Genomic DNA, 27,363 nt, shown 5'->3' on the forward strand with positions numbered 1-27,363 from the left:
ACAAGACTTTATTAACTAAACACTTAAACTACTCTAACAAGGGAAAGAGAGCTGAAGCAGAATACAGGAAAGCAAAAGTTATAGCATTGTTTGAAATTCAGCAGATCAACAGCCATGAGCAAACCATCAGTTTAGTTCTAACACACCCTTCTTTAAAAGGGGTAAGGATACTTAATGTATCAAGTAATGAGACTAAGTTTGATACTTGCATGTCCTGATGCAATTTGTCGAGGCTCCTGTTGATCTTTGCTGATGTTGTCTTGATGAGAGAGAAAAAGTTGGAGTCATAGGATCTTTGGTGAATGGAAAGACAAGGCTGCAGCCTGGCACAAACTTAGGGGTCCTTAGAAGACTTCTAGTTCTGCATCATCTTCACATCAGAATCAGTGATCTTTTATAGTTTGAAGATGTCACACCCTCTGGAGGTGTGAGAGCCAATAAGAAGTTGTTCCTTTTGGAGGGAAACTTTACGATCCTTTGTCCTCTAGCAGGTATTTGCATATGTAATTTGATTGGGTGTTTAAGAGAAGAACCTTCAAGATTCTTATAATACTAATATGTTGCTTTGGTATCAACATATAATATACATGATCATGTAAGTTCATTAAAATACAAATTCGTAGATATCAAGAATGATATATATGCAATCTTGATTAATCAAGTAATATTAACACATGCATTCAAGGATTAATACATAGGCAAAACTCTATAAAGGAATGATCACATAGTGAAATCGAATACATGTTGATACATTTCTCAAGTGGTTATATATATATATATAGGGTAAAAAGGGTTTATTTGTCCTTTTCCATGAGAATTAAGTGAGAGTCAAAACTCTCGCAAATTCCTTTGGGTCATAAATCTTATCAGCCTTCATGTGTCCCGTAACCAGAGGCCTGGTTCTGCCTGTGTGTTAGTTGCAGTTTTCAGGGGATGGGTCACACATAGAAGAAATCTAACACAGTTTGTTAAACTGTTCATTAAGTATAATGAATAATTGGTCCAGAGATGCGATAGCCGTTTCCCTATTCAGGGGCTGAATCCTTTGAAGGACGCGGCCTTCGAAGGACGCACCGAGACTTGTTTAAAGTGGAAGGTATAGACAATTGCGTCACCGCGGTGTGACGAAGGCTACCCCATTTCGAAGGTCCTTCGAAGGCTCCTTCAAATGCGGCCTGCAAATGCGTCCTTCTTTTCCGTGAAATGCATCAGATGTATCCTTCACGCGTTGCCTACTACAGAATTCATCGCGCGCTGGAGACGACAGATTTTTTTTAGAGAAATTGCCAAATAACTCTTTTAAATGTAAGTATTGGGTTTCAATTTACTCGAGTAATCTAATTTATCTAATGATAAAAATGAAAAAAATAAATAAATAAAAAATACAATAAAGGTTCAAATGTTGACTTGTATTTTACTAATATGCGATTTTATATAGTTTATGCTCTTTATTATGTATGCAAATGGACCAAGGTAAACACTTTAAGGTGAACATCTTCAACCCTGTTTTGTTTTTAGGCATTTATAACTTTAAAAAGTCCAACACAAATGTTACTGTATATAATATTAGATATTATTTTAAAAAATATGAACAGTATATAATAGAAAAACTAAAAATATGTATTATAGATCAGGGATAGGCAACGTCGGTCCTGGAGGGCCGCAGTCCTGCAGAGTTTAACTCATTGAATGGCTTTGAATGTTAAACAACAAAATACTCAAGTTTGGTTAAAACATTTGTAGACATTTCTTGCATGACAGGACTACAAAAAACAACAAAGTGAAAGACTATCGCCCTATCTACTGGTTGTCTTATTGTTGTGGGCTTTATAGGGTGAGGGCTATTTGTTGTAATAAATGAGGGCTTAGTGGAAATATTACAAATATGTTGTTGCCTTACCTCAATCCACACTGGCTGAGTTTTTCGCCCCGGATAAATAAATACTCATTTGCGGCCCTCATTTTAATAAACTCAGCTGTCTGCTACTTGTTCCACAAACACTTAACACAAAACTAAATATTAAAACAAGTTTTGCCTCAGACCACCTAACAAATGAAGCCGTGCAGTGGTAATGCAGGGTTTAAGAAAAAAAGACCCATGACTTTTAACACTTGTTTGGCTAGCTATTTGAGTAGATTAAAACAGCAACCCCTGAATTGGGACAGCTATTAACATCTCACTGTTACTGATTTATCATGCAGATCCAAGTATTATGGTAAAATCTCTCTACAGTCTATTCACCAACACAGTTTCACTGATGATCCAGAACAAAAGGCAAACCCAGGATAGAGCGGCTGAGTGAATGTGGTCTGGACTGTGTGGATGAGGCTCATTGTGTCAGAGACGCTGTAGAAGGACAGAGTTCCTGCACTGTGATCCACATACACTCCTATTCTACCACTGATGGGCGCTGCAGGGAGATCAGTCTCTATGTTATTGTGAAAGAATGTGTATCTGTCGGAAGAGCAGTCCAAACTCCAGGACTGATCATTATTTCCAATTGCACACTCTTTGCCCCCCTCCCTTCCTGCTGAGGCTTTTATATGACACTGATATATACACAATCCCACTCCACTCAATCTCCCAGTAACAGCGTCCACACACACTCTCTCTACACAACACCTGACAATAACAATCAAATCTGTCTGGATGATCAGGATATGACTGATTTGTGTCAGTGTTAGTAATCACTCTGTTCCTCTCAGACAGACAGAGGTGTTTATGTGCTGTGTTCAGATCCAGAGTGAGCTGATGGGAATCTGATGGAGAGAAAACACATCAGAATCAGGTATTATGAATCTGTCTGATCTTTTAATGTATCTGAACTCTTCATGGCTCAATGTTCAGTGTATCATCAGTGTCTCAGTACAGCTGACCAGATATCCTGTGCAAATCATCATTTACATGATCAATTATAAATCTCTACTATCATGATTTCTTTCACCTTCTACAAGAAGAACTTGAATACTTTCAGTGAGTTTTTTTGCTTGTTTTCTTAGTGACTTACACTGTAGGAAGTCGTTCCTGGTCTTAGGATTCATGTTGGTGAAGGTGACTGTGGAAATAAACAGACATGAACAGTGTGAAGAGAAATGACAAGATAAAATGCATTCATTTCTAAAACATTTGTAATATGATGTTGTATGATGTTAGATGATGGAGGATCATTTCTGAGAGCAGATGAATCTCCAGCGGCCTCATTTTTAAAACAAACATATCAGATTTGATCCTAAATTCCATGGATTTCATCCTATATCATGTATACAGTGGGTACGGAAAGTATTCAGACCCCCTTAAATTTTTCACTCTTTGTTATATTGCAGCCATTTGCTAAAATCATTTAAGTTCATTTTTTTTCCTCATTAATGTACACACAGCACCCCATATTGACAGAAAAACACAGAATTGTTGACATTTTTGCAGATTTATTAAAAAAGAAAAACTGAAATATCACATGGTCCTAAGTATTCAGACCCTTTGCTGTGACACTCATATATTTAACTCAGGTGCTGTCCATTTCTTCTGATCATCCTTGAGATGGTTCTACACCTTCATTTGAGTCCAGCTGTGTTTGATTATACTGACTGGACTTGATTAGGAAAGCCACACACCTGTCTATATAAGACCTTACAGCTCACAGTGCATGTCAGAGCAAATGAGAATCATGAGGTCAAAGGAACTGCCTGAAGATCTCAGAGACAGAATTGTGGCAAGGCACAGATCTGGCCAAGGTTACAATAAAATTTCTGCTGCACTTAAGGTTCCTAAGAGCACAGTGGCCTCCATAATCCTTAAATGGAAGATGTTTGGGACGACCAGAACCCTTTTTAGAGCTGGCCGTCTGGCCAAACTGAGCTATCGGGGGAGAAGAGCCTTGGTGAGAGAGGTAAAGAAGAACCCAAAGATCACTGTGGCTGAGCTCCAGAGATGCAGTCGGGAGATGGGAGAAAGTTGTAGAAAGTCAACCATCACTGCAGCCCTCCACCAGTCGGGGCTTTATGGCAGAGTGGCCCGACGGAAGCCTCTCCTCAGTGCAAGACACATGAAAGCCTGCATGGAGTTTGCTAAAGATGGTGAGAAATAAGATTCTCTGGTCTGATGAGACCAAGATAGAACTTTTTGGCCTTAATTCTAAGCAGTATGTGTGGAGAAAACCAGGCACTGCTCATCACCTGTCCAATACAGTCCCAACAGTAAAGCATGGTGGTGGCAGCATCATGCTGTGGGGGTGTTTTTCAGCTGCAGGGACAGGACGACTGGTTGCAATCGAGGGAAAGATGAATGCGGCCAAGTACAGGGATATCCTGGACGAAAACCTTCTCCAGAGTGCTCAGGACCTCAGACTGGGCCGAAGGTTTACCTTCCAACAAGACAATGACCCTAAGCACACAGCTAAAATAACGAAGGAGTGGCTTCACAACAACTCCGTGACTGTTCTTGAATGGCCCAGCCAGAGCCCTGACTTAAACCCAATTGAGCATCTCTGGAGAGACCTAAAAATGGCTGTCCACCAACGTTTACCATCCAACCTGACAGAACTGGAGAAGATCTGCAAGGAGGAATGGCAGAGGATCCCCAAATCCAGGTGTGAAAAACTTGTTGCATATTTCCCAAAAAGACTCATGGCTGTATTAGATCAAAAGGGTGCTTCTACTAAATACTGAGCAAAGGGTCTGAATACTTAGGACCATGTGATATTTCAGTTTTTCTTTTTTAATAAATCTGCAAAAATGTCAACAATTCTGTGTTTTTCTGTCAATATGGGGTGCTGTGTGTACATTAATGAGGAAAAAAAATGAACTTAAATGATTTTAGCAAATGGCTGCAATATAACAAAGAGTGAAAAATTTAAGGGGGTCTGAATACTTTCCGTACCCACTGTATATACATATATAAATGCTTGTCCATGATGATTAATGCCATACTTCTGAACCATCAAGGGATATTTGTGGCCGTTCTGTAGGTGGATTTGATGTGTTTGTTCACACATAACTGTGATTTATAAAGTGGGATGCATTTAAGAACTTTTTATTGTGTGGGCAAATGGACGTTTTATAAATCGTAACATTTCACTGCTGTACGTTCACATTTCGGATCTTTCTACACACGTCTGTATAAACGAGGCGCAGGACTTTACCTCTGTCAGAGATCTTCTTGATCTCTTTACAGAAATCCTCCAGTTTGTCTCTCAGCTGACGGACAGATTCTCTCATGCCATCAGAAGAGAAGAGAGATCTGAAGGGATCGTCAGGTTTGTCTGTAGATTCAGGAGGTGCTGAAAGAGACTGGAAACTCTACAGAAAACAGAAATCAAAACTCATCAGCTCCACAGTTCAGCCAATAACCTGCACTATATCAGATCTGTGCGGCTCTTGTTGACTCGACTTATCTTCAGTAACTCACTTAAATCCAGCACTTTCACACAATCAGATACATTCTTCTCATATTCATTATTTAATGCTACAAACTCTATAGTGTTTGACACTTACACTCCTGAAGAAAAAGAAGTGCACTTTAGCATACTTTAAAATTATTACAGAAATAATATAATTTAAAAATATACTTAAGAGCAGATTAAATGTAATGCTTTCAGACAATTATTTTTCAAAGTGTAATTAAAATAATTATTTTAATTAAATGAATGTATTATATTTTAAATTTATATTAAAATACAATTAGCTAACATTTAGAGATTTTTGACTAGGATTTGTATGAAGCCCCTAAAGGGACGTGATGGTGGAAAAAATTTGGGATGGGAGGAATTTATTTATTTATTTTTTTTTCAAATCTTTTGCATTCCCTTGCAAAGATATTTGCGTTCCCTTGCAAAACCTGTTGTGAGCTCGACAAACACTTCCTGTTTAATGTCCTGCTGGCTGACAGTAGTGTTTCAGTCAGCTCCATATGTTAATAGGCAGGAACACACCAAGCCGACGGTCAGCCGTCGGGCAGTTTTTGTTCGTCGGCCGACTAAGTTTTCTCAGGTCTTCCGCACCGAAGGCTGAAGTTGGTCTTCGTCGTTTTTTTTTCCGGCCGATTCCACATGTTGAATTGGCGTCGGTGCTCGTCGGTCCGTCGGGCCATCTGATCATTCTGATCGGCTGTTCAGCTACTGCCACCTGCTGGTACGGAAAGGCATTTCATCTTACGCAGGCGCAGAACGGACGTGCTACTTGGCCGTCGGGTGTCGAGCGTCGGTTTGGTGTGTCAGGGCAACTTTGGACCCAGAAAATGCCGGTGTGAACCAACCCCGCAGTCTGCTTTCGTCGCCACTAGTTCGTCGGCGTCGGCTTGGTGTGTTCCTGCCTAATAATGCACACAAATAATGTGTGGCTCATAGAGTTTGAACTTGTTGGACTCAAATATAAAGAAATGCGGTCAGTGCTTCACCCAAGGAGTTCAGTAAAGTTGGCAATATCACAGATTCGAACTTCCCGGATCAATAATTCATGAGCTAAACGTTGTTAAAACACAAATGACAGCTATTTCCAATCATAGTAATGCAGACAACAAGCTACAACAACCCAATTGTCCTCAAACAACCTTTATAATATAAATTGGTCTCTATGAGCAGGCGGCAGTGAGACAAGTCCGAAGGGACCGTCTGAAAAGTGCAAAATCCGAAAAGCGTTACTACAAAAATAGTAATTAACTTCAATGTTACACACTGTAGTGTAACCAAATTCAGTTAACACATCACTGCTCTCCTGAAAGCAACTTGTACTGACATATCTTAAAATATATCAGTGCCATTGTTTTGTCTGAAGATGCACACCAGTAATGTTTTTTTTTATAAAGTACGTTAATAAAAGCTAAATGCCATAATTGTACTAAGGCCTAATCCTGGCTTAGGCTATGCCCTGTCTGTGAAACCGGGCCTTAGTTTGGCAAGTAATAGCACATACAGGCCTTCTTTAAACAAATAATGTTGGTACGCAGCTTACATACAACAGCTTTTGCATGATAATTGCTTACTGAATTTGAAAAAAAATAGTTAATGGCATTTGCTTAATAATTTATTGCAGAAAAAAAAAAAAAATCATCTCAGTCAACGGCTCATTCTGCTCTCATGAAATGTTTCACTGTGAGTCCACTATGATCCTGTTCTTCTAGATCTCTGTTACCTGCAGGAAATGGATGTGATCATGTGTGTGTGAAAGCTGCTCCAGCTCAGTGTCTCTCCTCCTCAGATCATTGATCTCCTGCTCCAGTCGCTCCAGTCGTTCTTCAGCTCGACTCACTGCAGCCTTTTCCTGATCTCTGATCCGCTGTGTGACCTTAGAACAGCTTCTCTCAATGGAGCGGATGAGCTCAGTAAAGATCTTCTCACTGTCCTCCACTGCTGTCTGTGCAGAGCGCTGTTAGGACACACATCACAATCACACAGTGGCTTCAGCGGGCCTGACAGAGTCCAAACTGAGACGTCTCAACCTCCTCTTCTTCTCCAGACTCACCTTAGACTCCACAGCCTCTCTCAGCTGCTGAAGATCTTTCTGTCTCTGCTGGATTCTCTGACGGATCTTTATCTGCGTCTCCTCCAGCTGTTTCTGGAGGACAAACCAGTAACAGGAAATGACACATGAAACTACTATCACATAAAAATTAAAGTTACATGAATCCAGAATTGGTGGAGGGTTAAAGATCTAACATGGTAAGTTTATACTGTAGGTTCAAACCACAGATTCATAGTTTCCTGAAATGAGATTATGAATGAATATGAAACTGAAATGTCAGCAGTATTTCATCAGTGTCTAGTTTTATATGAATACTTCGCCCTAAAGTTTTAATTCTGTCATCATTTACTCTCCCTCATGTCGTTCCAAACCTGTATGACTTTCTGTCTATTGTAAGACACAACAGAAGACATTTTGAAGAATGTCTCGGCTGTTTACAGAGGCCAAATAAAATATGGTGACACGTCAATAATATCAAACCTCATTGGTTCTTGCATTTAACAGTCACATGATGACTAGACAACATGATGTCATGACACAAACACCAGTGAAGTTTGATGTTTTTGATGTCATCAAATTTGATTTTAGGTGTGTTTGATGTCAGCTGTGCTGGATGTAACCAATCGTTGAGAGTTGCCACTTGCAGTTGGGGAGGAGCTGAAAACGGAGATATGAAGTCTGACACTTTCTGCTTCCCATAGTGATGTGTTTGCATACTTTATCACAGCTGAAGTGAAATAAATGCAATATTTGTCAAATACACAGATGTTTCAGATACATTTTCATTCATTACTTTTTGTACTGCTTACAGGGTCTGTTTGTAAAGTTCATCATAACATAAGCCTATTCTATTTAAATACCAATGAAGTGGGGTCTATGTGTTTTTATCAGTTTTATTTTGATAAAAATGATGCAATATAACATTGTGGCTACATGAAGAGGTTTTACTGTTATAAAATACAGATTTGTGAGCATTAGTGGAACTAAAGGTGTTAGAATAAACACGAAACACACGTGATCATTGTCAAGCCTGAATCCAGCCAATCGTGGAACAGCTGAGTCATCATCAGCTCCTGCATCCGCTATTGAGAAGCTGTGCCAGTAGGGGGTGATTCAAGATGGCATTCTAGCAACATGTGAGTTGATGTGCTCTGCCAACTCAAATAGTTTAATTGGCTTTTATTGCAATCAGAAAAGACTTTTTCACTTTTTTTGTGTTTCAGAGACTGGTCCAATCTACCTCTATAATAGGCTTTTCTTACTCCTTTTAGGTCTCTATCTATAATTTCTTTTAACACTAGAGGGTTAAGAAACATTACAAAAAAGAAAGCAATTTTTCTTAATTTAAATCTGACTTCCCTTTTGAAAGGGAACTCTACACTGCATTCGGAAAAGCATTGGGGAACGCCATCACGTGATCCGGTGTCTGAAAGCAATTGTCAAATCCTACCAATCCTATTCGCTGGCGACAGCTTATGACGTCATAGCGTGACCCGGAAGTATATAAGAGGAAGCAGGTGAGCCTGATGAAACTTCAAAGCCTCCCTGCCCTGCGTATGCGGAGCTGCTTGAAGTTATGGAATGCGCTTCTGGCAGACTGGTAGCTGCCATGGGAGCACGTTAGAAGAGGGGCCGCACGCGGATGGCTTGACGAGCGGTTCCTTTCTGGCCATAACAAAGCAGCCCCCGTGAGCCTTCCATTCCTTCCTGATCTTCATGTGGAGATCGAGAAGGCATGGAAGAACCCATATTCGGCTTGTATTCATCTGTATCAGTGGGCGAATTTCGCTGATGTGGAGGGATTGAGCCAACATGGGTATGTGTCGATGCCCCCTATTGACGAGACATTCGCAAACTATCTCGTCACTGGGCAGGCCCCGACACTGAAAGCTCCGGTCCTGTCTTCTAAGCCCCTTAAAGTGACTTCTCGCTTGAATAGCAGGGCATACGCAGCAGCGGGTCAGGCTGGTGCGGCCTTACACACCATGGCGGTGTTACAGGCCTACCAAGCTGACTTGCTGAAGGATCTGGATCAGGGGCAGGGTCTGTACCCTGAGGTGGTAGAAGAGCTGCGCTGCACCACGGATCTGGCTCTCTGGGCCACTAAGCAAACCGCTGCTTCGATTGGAAGATCGATGGCAGCGATGGTGGCCATGGAGAGACACCTGTGGTTGAACCTGGCTGACATCGGGGAGAAAGAAAAGGGCTTTCTCCTCGCACTGATTTCGCCATCTGAACTTTTTGGTACCTCTGTCGAGGCAGTGGTAGGAAAATTCAGAGAGGCGAACTGCATACTGCTCAGATCCGATCCTGGGCCCAGACAGACAGGAGGTCCTGGCCCGTCCTGATTCGAGGATCGAAGACAGGGCCAGAGGTCCAGTGTTGCCTCTCGGGCACCTCCTCCTCCTCGGAGTAAGTCCCAGAGAAGGCGGGACTCTAGGAAGAAGAAGCAGGATCTGAGGGAGGTAAATCAACCACAGATGCCAGCAGCATCAGTGATTGGTTTCCTCTCTGCGAGGGTAGTTCACTTCTACCCTCTCCTCTCTTCTTCCACCTCCTGGTCATGGAATTTTAAAATGTAACACGCTCAGGCTTTCTTACAGTCAGGCTAAGAACGGGTCCCATGATGAATAAGATTCTGATGGCCCACCTTCCGGCTTGATAGTAAAAGGGCTCCTTTAGGCTTAATAGGACCATAGATTCCATCCCTTACACATTAGGAGTCTTTGAGCCGCAGGAAGGTAAGCTGGGTCTATATTTACATTATAGTATATCTGACCTTAAGTTTTCCTGTATCATTTTTCCTGGGCGTGTAGAGAGGAAAATTTAGAATAAGGGGTTTTTAAGGGCTCTGAAGTTTAAAAACCATTAGGTTGGCTTGAACGATTGTTTTTGGCTTGGCAAACAAAATGGCCACCTTTACAGCCACCATTGGTAGAGTAGCTTCTCCTCTGGTCATAGCTAGAGTTGTTTTGAGATTAGCACTCTTTACTTCAGATAGATCTATGTCTAGCGTCGGCCTCCTGGCCGCCTGACATTGTTGGCTTGGGTTGAGCTTTGCTCCTTTGAGCTCTTAATTTAGAGTTTAGAGTAGCCTCTTTTCTCATGAGTTTGTAGGCTGAGTTTTAACCCCAGGCAGATCTATGCTTATGTGTGCCTATGGGCCCACAGCTTAGCTGGCCTAGGCTAAGAACTAGGGTTAGGTGTTTGCTTTGCATTCCCCCTTGTATCATTACTTCCCTTGTTAGGTTGTATAGTTTCCTAGTTCTGGCCTTCTCTTTCTGAGTTGTCAGGCCAAAAAGCCCTTTAACCCTTTAGTGTAGGTGCAAAATAGATAGCAGCTAAGGTAGCAGGCTATCATTAGCCTCCCTGGTGCCGTTGTCTCAGGTGATAGGCCCCTTATCTTTAGGTGGATAAGAGAATGCTAGTGTTGCGTAGGCCCCACTTGTCTAGAATTTTCATTCATACTGTGTTTGCCTTTCCCTTGAACCCCTTGAATTAACATTCAAGTTTGAGTGTAACGGTGTCAGCTTTATCCAGCTCCCGCTCCCTAGGGTTCAGTACAGATGTGTAAACTTCTGGTTGGTATAAGGCATCCATCCTTGTGTTCAGGATGGCATGAATGAAAATAAAGCATCACTTTTATGCTTTAAGTTCTAGTTTTTGCCCTACACAATGTGAGCTATACTCTATTGCTGCCACAGGTTAGCACCTGTTTCTGTAGTAGTAGGCTTGTTTATGGCCCTTGCATTAAGAGTAAATGTGTTTACTGAGTACATGGCCTGCTGGAATGTATAGCTCAGGTTGAGTTCGCCTTGGGAACCTCACTAGTCAGTTTGGTTGCTTTGTTAGCTCCCTTAGAGTTTAAACACTGTCACAAGAATTCTGTTGCATTATTTGGTGTTGAAGGCTTTCGTCAGACAAGCCTCTTTCTAAGCACTGTAGCTTGTAAGTGTCACAAGCTCTTGTTGGTGGATGTTTTTGGTCAGAGTTTCACTCACTTAGAACTTAGACACTGCCACAGATTTATGTCCATGTCTGTTGAAGTGGTAGGCCGTTTTTGGGCCTCCTTCAGAGATAACAGAGATATTTCTTTGTTCTTCCCTACTTCAGGGTTTACAGTATTGTTACTGAGTACATTGCCTGTTGGAATGTGTAGATTTAAGCTCAGGTTGAGTTAAGCTAGGTAACCTCACTTTACTGTTTGGTTCTCAGATTAGGCTCCCTTAGAGCTTAGACAGATGCCACTAGCTGATGCCACGTGTCTTCTGGCGTCGCAGGCCCTGGTTTGGGCCTCCCCTAAGAACATGATGGCGCAGGCTTGTTGTGGGTGTTGCTAATATATACACATGATGTGGTGTAATACTATCAAAAAATAAGAATCATAACCTTTATCTCCATACCAAAATCTCAGATGGCCAGACAGTGATTCATTTTTTATAAATCATTAAAATATTAATGTCTGTGATGCTGTGATCACGGAGACTGTTGTGTAGACTGTAAATATTTTAAATGTTTAACTTTAAAATGTTAAACGTTTACTATGAATAAATAGCACTCATAAACGGCCGTCGCGATGGCATTCTGAAGTGAAACGAGTTGAGGCTTGGACCCAGAAACGGTGTTCCTTACGTCTTGACTTAACAAGCGGATAGTTAACCTCAATGAATAGTTTGGTTCTATATGTAGCTCCCTGAGAGCTTAGTAATTGCCACTAGAAGTGACGCCACTTGTCATTCTGAGTTGTAGGCCCCGTTTGGGCCTCCTTCAGAGCATGATGGCGTAGGTTTGTACTTCTCTTGCTTTAAGAGTAAAAAGGTGTTTTTACCGAGTACATGACCTGGTGGTATGATGGCTCAGGTTGAATTAAGCTAGTTAACCTCACTTGAGAAGTTTGGTTATTCTACTTGGCTCCCTTAGAGCCTAGAACACTGCCGTGAGCTGATTGGAAGTCATAGGCCCTTTTTTGGGCCTCCTGCAGGGCGTGTTGGCGTATGTTGTACTCCTCTTGCTTTAAAGAGTAAAAAGTGTTTTTACTGAGTGCACTGCTCGTCGGATTGTGTTAGGTAGGCTGTTATGTGGGCACCCTCAGTCTAATCTGCTGGATTTGCTTATCAGCAAGCAAGCTGTTCAGGTGTGTGGCCTTCACAGGCCTCCTCCCATTTCTGGGTGTTCTCTAAGCAGACTGAGCGCATGCTGGCCTTTAGCAAGGCTGCTGTAATGTATTTTTACACGTGTAGAATTTGTGTCACGTGGCAGGCCCCCTCTTGGGCCTCCATGATTTTGTGCCTACAGTATGGTTTATCTGTTAGGTCGAGCTCTGTACTCCCCTTGTTTGAGGGCTGTCCTGCATAGTACTTAGCTCCCTAAGCTGGTCAGTGGTTGAAGGCCTCTCTGAGGCCTCCCTATTGAGGATCAGCCCCCAGGCTGTTAAATGTACTCCCCTTGTTGGGTTCCTTTGGAGTGCACAGCCTCCTCAGTGCAAATAATCATGCGCTGAGTAGATCCTAGGATTGAGCAGAGTATTACTCCCCTCATTAGTAAGGGTAAAAAAGTGCTAAGCTGAGTTTTGCTCTCCGGGATGCCCATCTCTACGATCTGGTCTGAGTTAGCTTCTGTCTCAGGTTACGTATGTAACCATGGTTCCCTGAGAACAGGGAACAAGACACTGCGTTTCCCTGCCATGCATCGGGGCTGCCTGCTGAACAGTCCCTTCAGACGATAAGGTACTGACTGGTTCTCTAGGTGCTCCTTATATACTTCTGGGTCACGCTATGATGACGTCATAGGCTGTCGCCGGCCAATAGGATTGGTAGGATTTGACAATTGCTTTCAGACACCGGTTCACATGATGGCGTTCCCCAATGCGTTTCCGAACGCAGTGTCTCCTTCCCTGTTCTCAGGGAACCATGGTTACATACGTAACCTGAGACGTTTTGTTTTTTGCAAGAATGGCACTCAACCAAAGAGGATTATGTTTTCTGGAGATCTCAGTGGGGAACAGATTTATGGATGGCTCATGGAATAAGTAACTCAGCTGGTGTTTGTATTCTTAAAAACCATTTTAATGGGAAGATTGTATACTCTAATTGTGATCCAGGTGGACATAATAATTGCCCTGTACTGCAATTTTTAATTGTAACAGGTATTATTGTTAATATTTATGGTTTAAATCAACAAAAAGATAATGAAAATCTTAATGATCAAGTGGAAGAACATGTGTAATGTTATGTGTTTAACTGCTAACTAAATACCCAAATTCTTTTTTAGTTTTCGGAGGGGATTTTAACGTGGCTTTGGATAACATTTTAGACAGATGGCCTTCAAAGTCACCTGATTATTCAAGTTTGTACTTAAAGAGGTTTATGCAACAATTTTCTTTACTTGAGAGTTGGAAAGAAACTCATCCTTCTCAAAAAATATTTACATGGATCAATAATTCTTTTTCAAAACAGTCTCGTATCAATATGTGGCTTAATGGTAAAAGACTGTAAAAATGCTACGGTGGAAAACAGTTGGTTTACAGAAAGTTTCTGTACTATATACGTCGAATAACTGTAATAGATCTAACGGTGCATTTAATGTAATTTTACGGTAAAATACCGTTAAATTTACAGTTTTTGGAAGTAAAAAATAAAAAGTCATCGTATAATTTACAGTGAAAAATTGACATTCCTACAATTCCCTGCCTAACATGTCACATTTTTTGTATTTTTGTTGAAATAACTCTGTTAGAAAACTCTTAGTTTTTTCTAATCAGTAATGTACATTAGGGTTTTACGTCACATCTAATGTTGTTAAGTTAATGTTTATTGCATTTTTTAAATTTCATGTGTGTTACCATGGTGGTGTTTAGTGTTTGTGTGAATGATACTGTGTGCACCTTCTATATTAGTATTGTCATTCTCAGCTTGTGGAAAAGCTGCTTGTGATGAACTTGGATTCATCATGTGACTCTCATCACCATTGTGTTTGGTGGTTTTTTTAGTGCATTACAAAGGTACAAAACAGATAGTAATACTTCATTAGGTTGGTAAATTAACATTATATCAGTTAATGGAATACATTTTTTTACTGTAAATTAAGAAAAAAAAAATTAACGCTGCTACTGTATTTTTTTTTTTACGGTAAAGTTCTGGCAACCACAGCTGCCGCTGTTTTACCGTAATTTTTTTTTTTTTTTTTTTTTTTTTTTACAGTGAATGTATCTTCTGATATTAATCGCCTCTCTCTGATCACAAATGCATGTCTATATGCATTCCTCTTTCAGATAGTGCTAATTTGCATAGAACTACCTCATATTGGAAATTGAATAATTCATTGCCTAAGTATAAGGAAGTAAAGGTTAAAATTAATTTTATAATCACTAATTATTGGAAAAAAAAAAACAAATAAGAAAAACAATTTTTGCAGTAATTGGAAATAGGAAATTGGTAAATATGTACTTTTAGTAGCAAATTGACTAAAAAAATTATGAGAGTATTATAATATGTAAAATCTCAAATCTTCTATCTAAAATAGTCATGTGAAACATGTACAGCCTGTTTCACATGGCGCGCTCTTTGTGTGTTGCCATGATCACTCATTATAAGCGCTTTTGGGCTTGTTGTTTAAGCTCGTCTCATAAAGCAAACGGGTTGAGTTATTAAAGTGAGCAGACATGAATCGCGATATTTTGGTCTTATTTTCAGCATAAAGCATTTGGATTTATTTTGGTTTATTATGGGCTTATTCTTGTACGCTGATTTTTCTAGCAAGATCTGGCAACTCGAATGAGTCAAGGCTCGTGCTTTCCCTGTGATTCACCGCACATACAGATGAACGAGAAAAAACGTCATTAACAACTAGTTGTTCAGTTCATTTCCGTACACACTGCATAGAATTTCTGTAAATGCAGTTGTCACTACCTGTATTTTTCGGGAGTTAATTCGATTGTAGAATTGTCACTCTCGTATTTTATTGAACTGTGTTTGTACAGAACGCGATTAAGCACTAAAAGGTGAACTGACAACCGAATTTAGCTGCAGTGTGTACGTGGCCTATGTGAAGACCAAAAAGGCATTGCCAATTTTTGTGCCAAATTCTGTCACGATTTATACACATCTAAATTTCACAAACAGCTTGCTCATGATCATTATTTTTCATTAATCAATTAAGTAACACTGATCAAGCCTTTTGCGATTATCCCATTAGGCTACTTAAAAAGAAATTGATTAAACAATTAAATCTTTAAAAACAAATAAAACCCCTGGTACAGACAGTCTAACGTCATATATCATGTGTTCAGTAAAAACATTTTTACACGCCCCTTTTGTGTTAAAGGTGGGGTATCCATTTTTTCAACTACACTGTTTGGAAGTTAGTCAGTCCGATACCAACAACAAACGTGTAACCAATTAGCATTAGGGGGTGTATGACGGTCGTGGAGACAGATTTGGAAAAAAGAAAAGAAAAGAAAAAAAAAAAAAACGCAGAAAGAGAAATGAGACACAATACAAAAGAGCTCAAAAGAATATCACTGGAATGAAGGTTTATGACTGGGCAAGTGCTTTAGAACCTGCGTTAATATTTTTTGAATTGAGACAACTCACCAAGGTAAAGTCCTTCTTGTCTTTTAAAGACTTTCAAAGAATTGTACACATTTTTATTCCAAGTCGCCTAGATTATTTTAATGGCCTCTATTTATGTATTAGCCCGGCCTCTCTCTCTCCAGACTGCAGATGGTCCAGAATGCGGCAGCTCGCCTGTTGATGGGTACACGAAAGCGGGAACACATCACCCCCATTCTCGCGTCTCTTCACTGGCTACCTGTCCATTATAGGATTCATTTTAAAATTTTGGTACTTGTTTTTAAATCTCTTAATGGTTTAGCACCATCAAGAGTGCTTAGGTCTGCTGACCATTTGCTTTTAGCTGTACCACGGGTAAAGCTGAAGAGCAGGGGTGACCGAGCCTTTGCAGCGGCGGCCCCGAAGCTTTGGAATAGTTTGCCCCTCTACATTAGACAGGCTCAAACACTTGATGTTTTTAAATCTAGCCTAAAAACTTATTTTTATAGTCTGGCATTTGATGCTATGTCAGAGCTGCTTTCTATCATTGTGTCTTAGTGTCTTCTTTCGTGGTGTTGATTGTTTTGTATCTTTGATATTTTTATTATTTTATGTGTGTACAGCACTTTGATAAACACTTGCTGTTTTAAAAAAGTGCTTTATAAATAAACTTTGACTTTGATGCCTTAGAGTAGGGAAACAGATCTGAGGACCGTTCTTCTTGCAAAGGAGGCTTTGGGAAAAAAGCCCTGATGTCAGCGTCCGGGTAGGGACGAGCAAGGATCGCTCCTCAGGAAATCGATGTTTGTATCCTTACATCAAGTGCGCTTCAGGACACATCGATTTCTGGCGAACACGCGCTGCTTTGTCCACCACAAGGGCTTTTTACCTTGCTACTTGCTACCATCCGCATACCGAAATTCTTCTCTGCTGGTCATCCGTTTCAGGGGATCGAAAATTATGCTCCAAGAACACACAAGACCAGCCTGGCTGGTTCCCTAAATAGATTTTATCAGGGCATGGCAAAACCTCCCAAATCTATCCTGCATACTGTAGAAATAGGACACAAAATGCGGTTCGCATGTCACCCCCCGAAGTTCAACGGGGTGGTTTGGACTGCAGTGGACCCAGAGCAGGGTCGAGTGATGGAACAGTAAGTTCACTCCCTGTTGACAAAGGAGGCAATATAACGTGTTCCTCCTCCTGACAGGGAGTCCAGATTCTACAGCCGGTACTTCATAGTCCTAAAAAAGTATGGGGGGCTGCGTTCGATTTTAGATCTGAGACACTTGAACTGTCTCTAAGGAGATTCAGGTTTAAGATGCTCACGATTCCCATCACAGTGAATCAGATCAGGTCTTAGGACTCGTTTGTTACAATAGATCTAAAGGACGCATACTTCCACATATCCATCCTTCCATCCACAGGAAGTTCCTAAGGTTTGCTTTTGGGGGCGAAGCGTTCCAAGATTGGGTTCTTCCATTCGGTCTAGCACTCTCCCCTCGCACATTTACCAAGTGCATGGATGCAGCCCTGGCCCCCGCTGAGACTTCAGGGCATCTGTGTGCTAAATTATATCGACAACTGGCTTATACTGGCCAGTCTCGAGAAATGGCAGTTTGGCATCGAGGTGTCGTCCTTGGCCACTTTCAAAGCTTGGGGTTGAGACTCAACACGAAAAAGAGCGTGCTGACGCCTACCCAGAGAACTACGTTCCTGGGAGTAGTGTGGACTCAACTATGATGCGGGCACAAATGTCTCCTGCACGTATCGAGTCCATACTGCCAATTGTCTCCAGGGTAAAGCTAGGCCACAACATCACTATAAAGCAGTTTCAAAGACTGCTGGGGCTCATGGCAGCTGCATCCAACATAATACCTTTTGGCCTTCTGCACATGAGGCCCCTACAATGGTGGTTGAAAACCAAGGGGTTTTCCCTGAGGGGAAACCCGTTCCGTATGATCAGGGTTGCGCGCAGGTGCCTTTGTTGCCTGTCCATATGGAAAAACCTTGGTTTTTGTCCCAAGGCCCAGTGTTGGGAGCGCCGTGTCACCAGGAAATTGTTTAGACAGATGCACCTCTCATGGGCTGGGGCACGGGCATGGACGGCCGCTTTGCGAGAGGTCTGTGGCAAGACCATCATCGTTCTTGGCACATAAATTGCCTAGAAATGCTGGTCTTCAAAGCTCTGAGAAGCTTCCTCCCAGACCTCAGGGGTCACCATGTTTTAGTCGACAATGTTTTGGTGGTCTCCTATCTAAATTACTAGGGGGTCTGAGGTTGCGCCCTCTATGCAGACTGGCGCACCAGATCCTCCTGTGGTCCTAGGAGAAACTGTTGTCTCTCAGAGCAATGTTTGTCCCCAGAGACCAGAATCAGGGAGCAGACATCCTGTCGAGGCAGGGGCTGAGGCCCGGGGAATGGAGGCTTCACCCCGAGGTGGTAAAGTCGATATGGGAGAGGTTTGGCCCAGCGGAAGTGGACTTGTTTGCGTGTCGAGAGACATCTCACAGCCCACTGTGGTTCTCTTTCATGCATCCAGCCCCACTGGGGTTGGATGCCATGGTACAGACGTGGCCGAGGCAATGCCTGTACGCTTTTCTGCCGATCACTCTGCTCCTGGGAGAGTCCGGAGAGAAGGGGTCGACTTGTTGTTAGTAGCCCCGTTCTGGCCGTCCCGAGTGTGGTTTGCGGACATTATAACACTCCTGGCAGGCCCTCCTTGGCAGGTCCCTCTAAAGAAGGACCTGCTGTCTCAGGCGGGAGGCACAATATTTCACCCTCGGCCAGAGCTGTGGAAGCTGTGGGTCTGGCCCCTGAGGGGGCTCAGTACCTAGAGGCTGGCCTGTCAGTTGAAGTAGTTGAAACCATACTCAGTTCCAAAGCTCCATCCATGAGGAGATTGTATGGCCTAAAGTGGAATGTGTTTTCTACTTGGTGTTGAGAGCGTGGTTTGGACCCAGTTAACTGCACGGTAGCTTCAGTGCTGGAATTCCTCCAAGATCGCTTCTCTGCTGGTCTTACCCCATCCACACTTAAGGTGTACGTGGCTGCCATTGTGGCTTTCCACACCTCTATAAGTGATGGGCCTTTGAGGAGGCACCAGCCGTTTCCTTCGTGGTGCATGGAGGATGAGACCTGCGACTCAGACCAGAGTCCCAGCTTGGGATCTGGCGGTGGTCCTTGAAGCTAGAAACTGACTCTTAAGATGTCTTTTCTCCTCGCTATTATTTCTCTTTTAAGAGAGTGGGGGATCTCCAGGCACTGTCTATATCTCCTTTGTGCCTGGAGTTTGCCCCTGGGGGCATTAAAGCTGTCCTACCATCCAACATGGCACAGTCTACAGTTCTACAAGCCACCACGTGTTGGTAAATATTTTATGATTAAATATATAACTAATGTTGATACAAAATGCTCATTTTGCCAAGTTCACACAGAAACTGCCTAACATTTATTTTGGTCATGTTTCTACACTGAACAGCTATGGAAAAATATTGACACATCTATTAAAGATAATATCCAGCAAGATATATCCGTAACCATTAAATACATTATTTTTGGATACTTTGATTCTGACCCTACTAAAAATAAAACAACCTCAATTTGTAATGACTTTAATTTGTACACTCTAATTGATCTATAAAATAATATCTTACCCTCATGGTCTTTTTTCTATATTCTATATCAGATGACATTGAACATATTGTTGATACATTTTGGGTACTGTATACAAAGTTGTATATTCTTAATGTCATCTCTGAACTGTTTGCAATTGTAATACATTTTTTTTTTTTTAAATAACTGAATTATACAATTAAACATAGGACAAAAAAAAGAAAAGAAAAGAAAAGCTGCGCTGACTGACTCAGCTGTCTGCTCTTGAATCGCTCTCAATGCACTTTGATGCCATATGTCACAGTGACATGGCGTCGGAGCTGTCTCAAGTCGGACAAAATTTCTAACCAGCATGCACTGCTATAAGTCAGTAGCCAATCGGTCTGCGCAGCACTGCATGAAGTCGGACACACCTTTGGTCTCTGTGTTCACGAGTTGATCAGTGATTTGATTTGTTTTGTGAATTAAAATTTGGCTTTCTCTTAAAACAAGTATACTTTAGCATACTTTAAAAAAAAGTGTACTTATTATGGAAATAATATACTTTAAAAGAATATACTGTAGTGTGAACTGAACGTAATGTTTTCAGACACGTAATTGCATTGCCATTAAATTAAAAATCTATTATAGTTTAAATTTATATTTAAAGCAAATAGCTGAACTTAAGAGTGATTTTTTTTTATCCACTTAAGTAGGTCTTTAGTACATCTTCATATGTAGTTTCATAATTCTATTGTCTTGAAATATGTGTAAAAATAAATAAAGTGTATTGTTAAAGGTATTAAAGTCAATGGCGCAGTATTTTTTTTTTTTTTTTGTTATGTAAAAGTAATAGTAATTTCTGCCTTGTTATACACATAGGGACACAAACATGCTAAATTTAAAAAAAAAAAATAGTATTACAATGTACCTATTTGCAGTAATGACAAATGAAATTAGCTAATTATTTGACCAATCGTGGCAATACACACGTATTTAAACTAACTTGTCAGGTTGAGGGTGTCTATATTCCGCCATGTAAATAGCAATTCCCTTTCGAAAGGGAACTCGTGCTGTGTCAGAGCGCTAGGAGAAACACCTCCGCGTGAACTGGTGTCTGAAACACTTATCAAATCTCAGCAATATCATATTGACCGGTGACAGCCCATGACATCATAAGTATATATGACCCAAAAGTATATAAGGGGCGCACAGATAACATGTCATTCTCTTTTCATCTTCAGGGACTGTTATGTGTGAAGCACTATCGTGGCAATAATGAAATGCACAGAGAAGCTTAGAAGGTTTACTAAGTGTGTGGAACCGTGTCCTCTTTATCTGACAGCAGATAACACACACGAGCAGTGCGTTCTCTGTCTGGGGGAAGAGGAAGTACGGGAAGTTCTCAAGGGAGCTGCCTGTGCAAATTGTGAGCGTTTTCCTTTGAGAACGCTTCGTTCTCATCTGGCTCTCTTTTCGAGGGAAGAGAGTTCAGCATCTGGACCTGGTGACGCTGGTCCCGCTCGTGCTGAGGCAGAGCGGAGACTCAGGTCATGGGGTTCTCGGAGCTTGCCGAACAGTTTGAGATGGGCGTGTACCTCTTGAGTGGTTCGGTGGCTCGAGAGACAGAGGCTGCATTTACACTGCAAGTCTTAATGCACAGATCCGATCTTTTGACCATATCCGATTTTTTGGCCAGTGTGTTTACATTCACTGGTATTTGCGATATATTATTACGCGACTGGTATTACGCAACTGGTATCCGATATCTGTGTTTACATTAATTCCCGCCCAAAATGATTGTCATTGATAGCTTTGCATGCCCTCGGGTTTTGAATGGCCGTTCTATTAAAATTATTTATATATTTCATGTTGGGTGGTCACGATTACCTGCCAGAATGGATAAGTTAACAGCTGTCAGTGTCATGGATGTTTTGCAGCACGAATTCTGACTAAACGAATACAGACTGGAAAATAAAGGTAATTTGCGTTTGTTATTTTATCTACAGTCGTTAGACCTACAATTCTGAAGGGAAATAAAGTAGCAAGGTAAGATTACATTTATTTGAATGAATGATAAAGAGAGAGCGAGCGAAGGAGAGCGTGCACACAAGAGGGTAGCCTACCCAGTGAAGCTTTTGGTTTATTAAAATAAAACAAAATAAAAAAATAAAAAACATGGCGGTCTCTTTTAAATTAACCGGGCAGAGGCTGAAATTCAGCTGCTGAACGTGTGTGTGTGCGTGCACAATTTCTTTCAAGGAAAAAATAGACATATAAAGTTTCTACCTCAATAATAAAGTTGCGAATTTTTAGTGCGAGTGCATACAGACACGTCTGCTTCATAAATACAACATTAAAGCTACCTTTTATAAGCAAACGTGTCACCCTCGCCTTGTGGTGGCTTGGAATTCCAATGGGAAATGCGTGTTTAGACATAGGTTGCATGTCCAGAGATCGGATATGTATCTGATTTAAAATCACATTTGGAAGTGGCTCAGATCGGATGCAAAAAAATCGGATCTTGTGCAGATTTTTGTGTTTACACGTGTGCAACTAATTCCGATCTGTGTCAGATGTGAGCAAAAAATCAGATTTTTTGTGCCAGTGTAAACGCAGCCAGAGCTGCTGGGAGAGGTTGCACTGTCATCTGCATCCTCAGGTGGCTCTTCCAGTTGAGCAGGAGATGGCTGAGGAGGAAAGAGAAGGGGGAGTTTTCTGAATCCTCTCAGCCACACTGCTCCGCATATGCTGAGCTGTTGGGGATTATGGAACGCGCTGCCGGAAGATTACAGTAGCCATGGCAGCGTGTTCGGAGAGAATGATGATCGGTTTCTCTCTGGCCATAGTCCTACAGCTCTAGTGAGCCTTCCATGGAGGAACCCATATTCTACAAAAAGAAAAATGCCCTTTCAGGCTTGAAAGGATGGTAGACCTCACATTTTCTATGGTGGTAGGTGGCCGCAGGTCTTGTCTTAGGTCTGGGTATGTGTCAATGCCACCCACTGATGAGAGGGTTTGCTAACCATCTTGTTTTTTGGGTGGACATCGACACTGAAAGCTCAGACTCATGCCATCTAAGCCCCTATAAAGTGACATCTTGCTTAAATGGCAGGGCATACTTGGCAGCGGGTCAGGCTGGTGCTGCTCTGCACACGATGGCTGTGTTGCAGGCGTACCAGGCTGACCTGCTGAGGGACTAGCTTAGACCACGGCCTTGTTGCGCCGGTTTCACCCTCTGAATTTTTTGGCACATCCGTGCTCAGCGGCATTCAACACGTGCATACCGCTGAGGTCTGAGTCCTCATCCAGACAGACTGGACCTGGCCCGTCCTGGCCCGAGGGCCGCTAACAGGGCCAGAAGACTGAGGGAGGTGATCCATCAAGAATGTGGTCAGCATCATCGATGGATCTCCTCACTTTGTGGGTGATCAGAACTACCCACTCAGTTCTTGTTTAACCCCAGGCACTTCTTGCATCAGGTCTGTGTCTGGGCCGATAATGAGAAAATTATGATTCTGATGGCCTGCCATTGGCTTTGATAGTAATAAGGCCCTTTCAGGCTTGTAAGGGAGAAAGACCCCACATTTTCGATGATGGTAGGTTGCCACCCTGTGGCCGCAGGTCGAACTGTTCCAGGTCTTTTAAACTATTTAAATACTAATGCATTTCTTTACAGACCGCTGTTCCCTGTGTAGGATGTGCATGGGCATTCATCTAAAAATAGGAAGGGATTATAGGATTTCAGCTCTCTTATAAGAGCTCTCTCATAAGTTTTGAGTGAGCTGGCCTCCTCCCACGCTGGGAGTGGTTTTAAGGGCCGCTGCTCTGTGGTGAGCTGGCCCTCGTCAGGCCGCCTTGAGAGCCACCTCAGGGTAGTTTATCTAGCGGGCCACCTTGGAGGCTAGTCTCCAGCAGTAATGGGTTTTCTGGTAGGTGCGCATAGACTTGCTTCAGATAGTAGGCCTCAGCAGGCCTCTCTGAGCGTGAGTCCCCAGCAATGTGGGTTTCTGGCAGCTAGCGAATGCTTGATCTCAATTGTTGGCCTTGGCAGGCTTCTCTGAGAATTAGCAGGCCTCCCTGTGGGTGAGCCCCAGTGTTGCAGGCCCTGGACAGCTAGCTAGTCTTGCTATCAGGTAACTGGCCTCAGCAGGCCTCCCTGAGTATTAGGAGATCTCCCTGTGGGCGAGCTCCAATGTTGCAAGCCCTAGAAAGCTAGTTAGCAGGTAGCTGGGAGCCAGCCCCCAATAAGTGGCTTTGAGGCTTATAGCTTGGGCATTGACCGCCGGGAGTGATGTCACTGACAGCTCATTTGTGACCCGGAGTAGGTCTGGTGTTTCAGTGGAAATTGCTTGATTCTGACAGCTGTCACTGCCATAAGTTGGCATGCACTCCCCCCAGCATGGCGGCATGGGTATGTCATTCCCCTAGCGCTCTGACGTAGCGCGAGTTCCCTTTTGAAAGGGAACGTCTCAGGTTACACATGTAACCGTTCCACACCCATAAGGCCTTCATTCATCTTCGGAACACAAATTAAGATATTTTTGATTAAATCCGATGGCTCAGTGAGGCCTGCATTCACAGCAATGACATTTCCTCTCTCAAGATCCACAAAGGTACTAAAAACATATTTAAATCAGTTCATGTGAGTTCAGTGGTTCTACCTTAATATTATAAAGTGACGAGAATATTTTTGTGCTCCAAAAAAAAATAAATAACAACTTTTCAAAAATATAGTGATGGGGAGATTTCAAAACACTGCTTCGGAGCTTTGCGAATCAAATCAGTGACTCAGAGCGCCAAAGTGACGTGATTTTAGTAGTTTAGCCGTTTGATAGGAGATCCGCGTCACTGATTCGATTCGTAAAGCTCTGAAGCAGTGTTTTGAAATTGGCCCATCACTATATTGTTGAAAAGTCGTTATTTTGTTTTTTTGGCGCACAAAAGTATTCTTGTCGCTTTATAATATTAACATAGAACTACTGAACTCGCATGAACTGTTTTAAATATGTTTTTAGTACCTTTATGGATCTTGAGAAAGGAAATGTCATTGCATTGAATGCAGGCCTTACTGAGCCATCAGATTTAATCAAAAATATCTTAATTTGTGTTCCGAAGATAAATGAAGGTCTTACGGGTGTGGAACGACATGAGGGTGAGTAATTAATGATGTTATTTTCATTTTTGGGTGAACTAACCCTTTAAATGTACTTTTATTTCATTAATATTATATTATCTCCAGGTACAGATTTTTTCTTTTTAAATCTAATTTTAATTTGAAGTACACTAAAAGTGCACGTCAATACAATTAAGTGCACTTCTTTTTTTTTAACCACTGGAGTTGTTTAGATTACTTTTATGCTTTTGTCTCTTTTTCGAAGCTTGAAACTTTTGTACCCCATTGACTTATATAGACTTGTATAGACTAAAATAGATGAGACATTCTTCAAAATACCATCTTTTACATTCCACAGAAGAAAGTAAGTCAAAACGGCATGACGGTAAGTAAATGAAGACAGCACTTTCATTTCTGCGTGAAGAATCTCTCTCAGTTCATACCTGTTTCTCTGTCCTCTGTGCTGCAGTTGATACAGTGTTGTGGTTTTTATGTTCACACTCCTTACACCGCACACAGATGCATTGTTGATCAGTGATACAGAACATTTCTAGCTCTTTATCATGTTTACGGCAGATCATGTCCTGCAGTCGTCCAGTGGCATCAATCACTTTGTGTGGTTTACGAGAGTGATCTTCCTCATGATGGTCAAAATGAGTTTGACAGTAAGATTTCTGACACACCAGACAGGACTTGACGGCTTTGTATTTTCTTCCAGTACAGACGTCACACTGCACGTCTCCAGCTCCAGTGTAACAGTCAGCCGAAATTTTCAATTTCTCCACCATTTTAGCCAGAATGATGTTTTTAACTAAAGCAGGTCTTGGACTGAAGGTCTGTCTGCACTGAGGGCAGCTGTAGACTCTCTTCTCATCCTCCTGATCCCAGCAGCCTGTAATACAGCTCTTACAGTAACTGTGTCCACAGGGAATGGCCACTGGATCCTTCAGGAGCCCCAGACACACTGGACACGTGAACTCATCCTGAGAAATCCTGGCTTCTGCCATTTTACTGCATAAATACAGAGAGACACAAACACACAACATATCAACAATACTTTCAGTTTCTGTTTCAATGAACTGAGGAGCTGAAATAGTGTTTGAGTGACATATGTAAAAAAAAAAAAAAAATTTGTCTGTAAAGCAGCTTCCTCATTCCTGATACTCTGTGAACCCATCATGCAATATGTGGCTGCTATGCGTGAACTGCTTGTGATTTGGAAAGTGTACATTTAAAAGAGCATTATTTTTGGGTTTGTGTGACCGAGACGCCACTTTGAAATGGTTTCAGGTGTGTTCCTGAAGACGGTGCGACAGTAGAAGACGTGCTTGTCGCAGTTGGGGATCAGATCGGTCATAAAAACATTTTATCTTTGTCGCGTATGAATAAGGCTGTTGTGATATTTTTGAAAGAACAAAATTAAGTCGCTTAATAGTGAGTGGTCTTGTTATAAATTATGCTTTTGTACAACTTTCTCCGCTTTATGCACCATCCACAAAGGTTACGATTTCAAATGTTCCGCCATTCGTATCTGATGAGGTTTCACAATGTGAATTATCACGATTTGGGAAGGTTGTTAGTCCTTTTAAATCTCGCTCGGGTGTAAACATCCTTCTTTAAGACACATTGTGTATTTCAGGAGACATGTTTTTATGATGTTGGAGTCTAATGATAACACATTAGACAAACTTTCAGGAAGATCGTATATGGCATAGGTCACTAACAGACGGACCGTGGTCCGAGTCCGGACACAGAAGCCGTCCCATACAGACCCAGACCTACAGCCAAAACAGAAGGCTATGATTTAAAACCTGATGTGGCGCTTCTTTTTTACCGGCGCTGCTTTTGTAGTCTTTACGGTAGTGGTTTAGTGGATGATGAAACACACACGTGATACCACTCAGCCAATCAAGTCAGTGCATTCCAGGCGGTAAACTTTGACTCTACAGTGCAGACAGATGCGAGAGATAGAGGCAAGTTACACATGAAAAGAAGGTAGAAGGAAGGAGAAAGATAGTGATACATGTAGAAAACAAAGGGAGAGAAACAGGCGAGTGAGACGGAGAAAGTTGAGAAAAAGTTAAACAGTTGAAAAGTTAGGAAGGTGTAAATGATGTAAGTCAGGAAGAACTGTGTGCTGAGGTGCTGAGGAAATGAAGGAGGTGATGTCTCATGATCTCGAGTTACAGGAAGATTCTCAATGTGATGATGGTAATTCACAGAGAAATGTGCTCAGTTCAGGTCAAGATGATTTTTTAGGAGGATTTAACAAAGACTCATTGTATAACTTAGAGGAAGTAAACAGTTTTCTGGATGAAACTTATGGTAAACAGATTAAGATAAAATACTTGATGAGTTGATGAGCTTAGTGAGAAGATGTGCTTTAGGTTGAAAAAACATCTTACCACTATAAGAAAATCTAAAGAGGTGGACAGAAAAAAGGAAGAAGGCCAGAAACCGTGTATTGTAATATGATTCATATCAGCCATAATATCATGCATCACACAGTGTCTTTTCTTTACTTTTCCCTCTTGCTTTGTTTTCTAATCTCAATGCTTTCTGTGTGCATGGAAACTTTAAGGATAGGTTCTTTAAACATTAGTGGTGGGAGAGATAGTTCAAAGCGTGCACTTGTTAATGAAATTATTG

The 27,363-nt window shown here is 41.7% G+C and overlaps 1 pseudogene; it reads right to left on the bottom strand.

The window, feature by feature from the left end:
- LOC127508344 (tripartite motif-containing protein 16-like protein) lies at positions 1 to 26,347 on the bottom strand (annotated as a pseudogene).
- Positions 26,348 to 27,363: the final 1,016 nt, after the last annotated feature.

This window comes from Ctenopharyngodon idella, chromosome 3 (genome assembly GCF_019924925.1).
Source record: "Ctenopharyngodon idella isolate HZGC_01 chromosome 3, HZGC01, whole genome shotgun sequence".
Lineage (NCBI taxonomy): Eukaryota > Metazoa > Chordata > Actinopteri > Cypriniformes > Xenocyprididae > Ctenopharyngodon > Ctenopharyngodon idella.